Source organism: Narcine bancroftii, chromosome 14 (assembly GCF_036971445.1).
Source record: "Narcine bancroftii isolate sNarBan1 chromosome 14, sNarBan1.hap1, whole genome shotgun sequence".
In the NCBI taxonomy this organism is placed as follows: domain Eukaryota; kingdom Metazoa; phylum Chordata; class Chondrichthyes; order Torpediniformes; family Narcinidae; genus Narcine; species Narcine bancroftii.
Genome location: NC_091482.1, coordinates 4921561 through 4927560, shown reverse-complemented (window position 1 = coordinate 4927560; position 6000 = coordinate 4921561). Strand labels below are relative to the sequence as shown.

Here is a 6000-nt window from a genome sequence, read left to right as displayed (position 1 = left end):
CTCATCCTTTTGATTTCCTTTGCTACTTCAAAGTAAGGTCTTGATGTTGGATATATTGCCGTTTGTCAAATAAGATGCAGCAATACATGGGATCTTGGCAGTCCCAGAACCTGCAAGCGCATACTATGCAGACACCATGGAATCAACTTGTGCTCACCCCAAGCTCCTGATCAGAGCTTGACACTGTCTGGGGCCTCATGGATCAGATATTGTCAATAGGTGCAGGCCTTCCCTTGGTAGAGGGATAGTAGCAGGGGCCTTGCTGTTTAATTTTGCCTTCTGTCCTTGCTGGAATAGGCCACTGACTGCAGATTATAATGATCTTTCTCCTCCACCCTCTCCCCAACCTTTGCATTCTCCCTTCATCAGAGCTTGGAGGGAAGCCATCAACGCTTGTCCATGCTTGGAGCATGGATTGTAGATGATTCGGAGGGAGACATGCCTGGGCATGTCTCCCTCACCCCCCCCACATATGATTTTTTTCCTCTGAATATCCGGAACATTTTGCAGACGATTAGTTAGTTTTCATCATCAGTGTCGGAGATGTAACATTGCACAGCCAACTCCCTCAGACACTAATACAATGACTATAATGTCCTTTGAAATAAAAACAAATGCTGGAGCAACTCAGCCAGTCTCCCAGCATCCATAGGATCGTGAGCTGATGCTCCCACTCAACCCCACTCCCTGGAACCCTCGATGCTCTGACTAATCAAATACCTGTAAAAGTCTGCTTTCAAAACACTCAACACCTGTACTTCCACCTGGCAACAGGTTTCACAGGCTCACGACCCACTGACCAAAGAATTTTTTCTGCATCCCTGTTCTGAAGTTATGCTCTTGCCCCATCATGGGAAACGTCTTTGCCACATCTACTTTATATCATTTGAAAAACCTACGAGCCCCCCCCCCCCCATCTTCTGTATTCCAACTAATACAGTCTTATGTTCCTCATGTGCTAACTCTTTCATTCCTGGTATCATTCTAGTAAATCTCTGCATCCTCTCAAAATGCCAGCATGTCTTTTCTCAAATAAGGTGCCCAAAACCACATAGTATTCCAAGTGAGGTCTCACCTGTACTTTATAGTCTCCACATTATATCCGTACACTTTAGAAATGAATGCTAACTTTGTGTTCCCCCTTTTTTAAATTTTTAAAAAATTTTTCACACTATGAACCATATTGACCAAAATACACATAAACATTTCCCTCTTGAATATACAGTGTCTCCTTCCCACCCACTCAATGTTCATGTGTTCCCCTTCTTCACCACTGCCTCAACCTGGAGGTTAACCCTTAGGGTATCCTGCACAAGGGCTCCCTTTGCTCCTCAAAATTTTGAATGTTCTTCCCATCTAAATAATAGTCTGCCTGTTTATTTCTTCCACCATAGACCATGTCCATCATTGTATTTCAAATGCCACCTCTTTTCCCATTCTCCTCATTTATCCAAATTTCTCTGCAGCCTTTTGGTATCCTCAGCACCACCTGCTCAATGACTTATTTTGGTATCCTCTGCAAAATTATAACAAACACAGTATCAGCGGACTTTTGTGTTTTGTCCTTTGAAATATTGGTTGTCATGGGATGAACTCTTGTGTACCCCTCTGGATATCACAAGCAGTGCACTGGAGCTTAGAACTTGTGGGGTTTAATCACTGACTGCAGGCCCAAAGATGGGAGACGGGCTCTTTTGCGCGTGCGCACGCACGCACGCGCAAGGAGACTAAACTGGCAGCTTGCCGTGTCTTTGAAACTCTGATACCTCATCAGTGTTTACATCAGGTGTTTGTCACTGATCCAGGAAAGATTTATTGTAGCAGCAGTAATTACATCTGCACTGTCCGCAGATTGGGTAGAATCCTCTTGGAGACCTAATGTTACGTCGTCTCCTGCAGAGCAGCGAACATGGAGGCCCGGTTGGACTGAACCTGTGCCACCTATGGCGTTAAATTAATCCCACATCTCCTTTAAATAGTCAATCCCATTTTGACAGTTGCAACTGATTCTGCTGTCTATTTTAAAATATAAATGTAATTTTACCCAACAACTATGCTATAGTAAATGGTGTTTGCTAATTCTACACAAATCCATAATTTAGAAAATGCCATTAAATCTCTGCAACCATCCCTCATCCAAAGAAAAGGAACTACTGAGAAACTTGTACTTCCTGAATTGCTTCCAAATAGGTGATCCTTTAAGGTTCTTAAAGCGGATTGATTTTTAATATATTAAGGAGATTAGTGTCCTTGACCTGCAGTGTGTTTGAAGCCTGGGGAATGATTTTAAAACACTTTGCAGGCCAAAGTGGTGAAGGTCTTCCCTGCTCAGCTGTTTTAGGGCTATACATAAATGGTGGAGTCAATGAAAGTGTTTTGGCTGGCTCTGGGGGATGGTTGGAAGGGGATCATCTTAAACACTGGCCCAGAGACGTTGAATCCACTGGACACTGTAATCTATTATTTGCAGCTGCTCGTCCCCTGCCCACGGTGCCCTGGAGCTGTGAATGTGTTACTTGCAGTTCCTCATCCTTTGCGCCCTGTCCTGCGATCTGATGTCTCTGAGCTCTCAGGCAAGCGTGAGGTGTATTGGAGATAGACTGCTGCAAATTGAATACTTGAAACAGGTTTATAAGAACTGGATCTTGCTATCTTCAGGTTTGTCACAAACTCTTGTCAACTTCTATGGAAAAATCAATGTGAAAGACCAGAAATAACTCTGAGGCATCAGATGTCATCAGGATTCTCCACTGTGAACTGATTAATGCTCAAATATCCACTTCTGTCTAATGGATGAGACATTAAACCAAGGTCCTATAGATTTTCTCAAGTATGTTTTAAAAAAAGTTACTGTTTTAGCAAGATTATACTCAGCAGGATATAGATTTAAGCTGACATCACAGTCCAGTATCAGGGAACACTTTCATGAAGCGTCATTGACTGTACAATGCTGAAGCAGTGTAGCACTCAGGTACAATACTGAGGGAGGACAGCACTGTCAGAAGTACAATGTCTGGTGTAGTACTGAGGGTTCCATTGTCAGAGGTTGGGACACTGGTGTAATACTGATGGTGTGTTCCATTTCAGAGATGGGGAATGTTGTACTGAGGGAGTGCTGCACATGAAGGTTCCTTCATGCAGAGATAAGTTTGTCTCTTGGGTTACAAAAGAATAGATTTATGTTATTATTTTGAGGAAGAGCTGGGTTCTTCAGAGCCATGTGGGATATTTATGTCCAACAAGTCAGCTTGTATGGGAGCTTTCTGTGTTGGGTTTTCTGCATTGCACCAAGGGCTACTCTTCAGGTGTAAAATGCCCAAGGGTTGTGAAAGGTGCTCAGTTCCTTTAAATTTTTACACTTGGTCTGGTCACTCTGACTTTCTACACAGTTGGGTTTGCAACCCAAGCCTTTCCAATCTCCTATGATGCCACTGCAACCCAGGGTTGACCATTCATCACACACTGCAAACATGGTTAACACTGGATCGCTAGGCACCAGTGGTCCCTTTAGGACTCTGCTCAAAACATCATATTTAGTTGGTTTCTTGTGAACTTCTCACCTACTGACTACATAAACAGTTTTTATTATTTCAGTCTGTGGCACCCCCTAAATATGCAAAAATGCTATGGTCTCTGTTGAGAATGGTTGCTCTAAAGTCTCACCTGTAAACTTAGGGTTAGGTGGCAAGGCCTTGCATGACAACAATAATCACAAGGCTGATTCAAATTTAAAAAAATAATTTTAGTGCCAAGGTGATTGTTCATGGCATAGAATAAGAGGAGGGATTTGACTTTTAATTATTGGTGGACATGAGCTAATCACTGACATTTCCCTCCTATGTCAACAGCAAAGACTTGTCTTTGTTATTTCCCATCATTGATTTATCGGATATAGGCTCTTCAGCCCAGCCTGTCGAGTCTGCTGCCATTCAGTCGTGAGCTGATCCATTTTTCCATTCGGCCTCTGGCCTTTGATACCCTGCTAATCAAGAATCAATCTCTGCCTTAAATGCACCCAATGACATAGAGAGTGTATTCAGTACTGCAAGTAAGATACATTTACAACAAAAGTCTGCAGTCACTGTGATTGAAGTAAAAACAATGCTGGAGAAACTTGGGTCAGTGTCCTCTGTATAGCAAAGGTAAAGATGCATAACCAATGTTTCAGACTTGAGGCCTTCAAGGTCTGAGCAAATAGTTGTGTATCTGCCTACATTTTGTCCATGCCTTGATAGTATTACAGTACAGGTCCTTCAGCCTTCAATGTTGTGCTGATCCATATATTCCTACCAACAAAAAAAAAACCCTTCCCATCGAAACCCTCTATTTTATCTTTAATCCATGAGCTTGTCTAAAGCCCCTTTTCCACTAGCATCCCATTTAATTGGCTGTGCAGCATCTTGGCTAGGAAGCCTTTTGTGCAGTTTCCACTGGGCCATCCTGAACTGGGACACTAATTGCTTTTCCACTGAACACATTCATCCCTGGGGATGGATCGATTGGAAAGAGGTGACTTTCTGCTGTCCCTTTTCCACTGGTTGTATCAGCAAATGCTGGAGATAGGAGAAGGGGTTGAGGTGTGGAATGAAGTCATTTGATGCTGGCGTTCCGGCGATGTTCCAGCTTCCTCCATCGCACCTCGCAAGGCATTCCAGACATGGGCATCTGTTTTTAAAAAAACACACCCCTTCACTTTGCATAGGTGTCTTCTGGTGTTGGTTACTCCTGACCCAGGAAAAAGGTACTGGCTGTCCCATCATAATCTTGAGGACCATTATTAAATCACCATCTTTCTTCGCTCCAAAGAGGAAAGGTCCCAACTTTGCTAAACTTGCTCCGCAAGAATTATTTTCCAACCCAGGCACTATCGAGGCCAAGACATTGGGCGATATAAAGTACACTGTTGGACCAGCTGGAACCGCACGTTATCTGCAGGCTGTGGTTTTGCTGTCGCCATCTTTCTCCTATTTGGCCCCATGCTGCTCCAGCCCGGTGCGGCCTGTCACTCAGCTCGTTGCCCTGGCGACGCCAGAGGGACCGCGTGGGAGCCGTCGCGTGGCTGCTGTTCCGACCTTGGTTGCCCCCCCCCCCCCTCACCCTGTTACTCGGGAGCTCTAACTGGTTGAGGGGGCTTGGGGATGGTGGGGTATCTCCCGGCCCGAGGATGAGATCGCCGCACCCGAGCCTGGGGCACGTGACGTCAACGTTGCCGTGGTTGAGCCCGGGGCACGTGACGCCAACGTTGCCGTGGTTACCCCCGCTGCCGGAGAAGGGAGTGAAGGCCTGGCTCGAAGCGGAGCGGAAGAACCAGGTATCGTTCCAGGTAGCACGGCTGCGGCCTCCGGCCCAGTAAACCCCCCCCCCCACACACGCACAGACGGAGCAGCCCTCCCTGCCGCCCCCCACCCGCAGTCACATCAAGACCCCATTCCACAACTTCTCCTCATACCAACCCTGGGAGTCGAAGCCAACCCCCTGGGGAAGGTCAACCTGCACGGAAACAGGCCCATGCTGACCAAGCTGCACCCTTTCCAGTTGATGTTTCCCACAGCTGAGTGACCAAACCTCCTCTGAGAGCCGTCTCCCCAGTGTCCTTAATGAATCAGAATGAACGTGGATAAATATGTTGTTTTTGGGAGCAGTGTGGTGCAAAATTACTATTTCAATAAACAATAAATAAGTAGTGCAAAAAAAGTAAGGCAGTGTCTATTCACTAAGGAATCTGATGGCAGCGGGGAAGAAGCTGTCCATGTGCCGCTGAGGGCTCACCTTCAGGCTCCTGCACCTTTTTCCCGATGGTAGCAGAGTGAAGAGGGCATGGCCTGGGTGGTGGGGCCCTTGAGGATAGAGGCTGCTTTTTAAAGATACTACCTCTTGTCAATGTCCTCAATGGAATGAAGTCTGGTGCCCGTGATGTCGCAGGTCGAATCAACAACCCTCCGGAAATTTTTTCATCACCTCTATACCAGACAGTGATGCAACCAGCTAGAACGCTTTCCA

General features: G+C 45.7%; 1 protein-coding gene across 3 annotated transcripts in view; it reads left to right on the top strand.

The window, feature by feature from the left end:
- Positions 1 to 5118: 5118 nt before the first annotated feature.
- The window catches only part of dhx40 (DEAH (Asp-Glu-Ala-His) box polypeptide 40), a 45323-nt gene continuing 44441 nt past the window's right edge, over positions 5119 to 6000 (top strand). For 2 of the 3 annotated variants that reach the window (XM_069911927.1, XM_069911926.1), the window contains exon 1: positions 5123 to 5311. The gene's annotated coding sequence lies outside the window, so the exon portion shown is untranslated. Of the gene's footprint in view, positions 5312 to 6000 lie in introns of all 3 variants that reach the window. The other variant, XM_069911929.1, reaches the window with a different exon arrangement.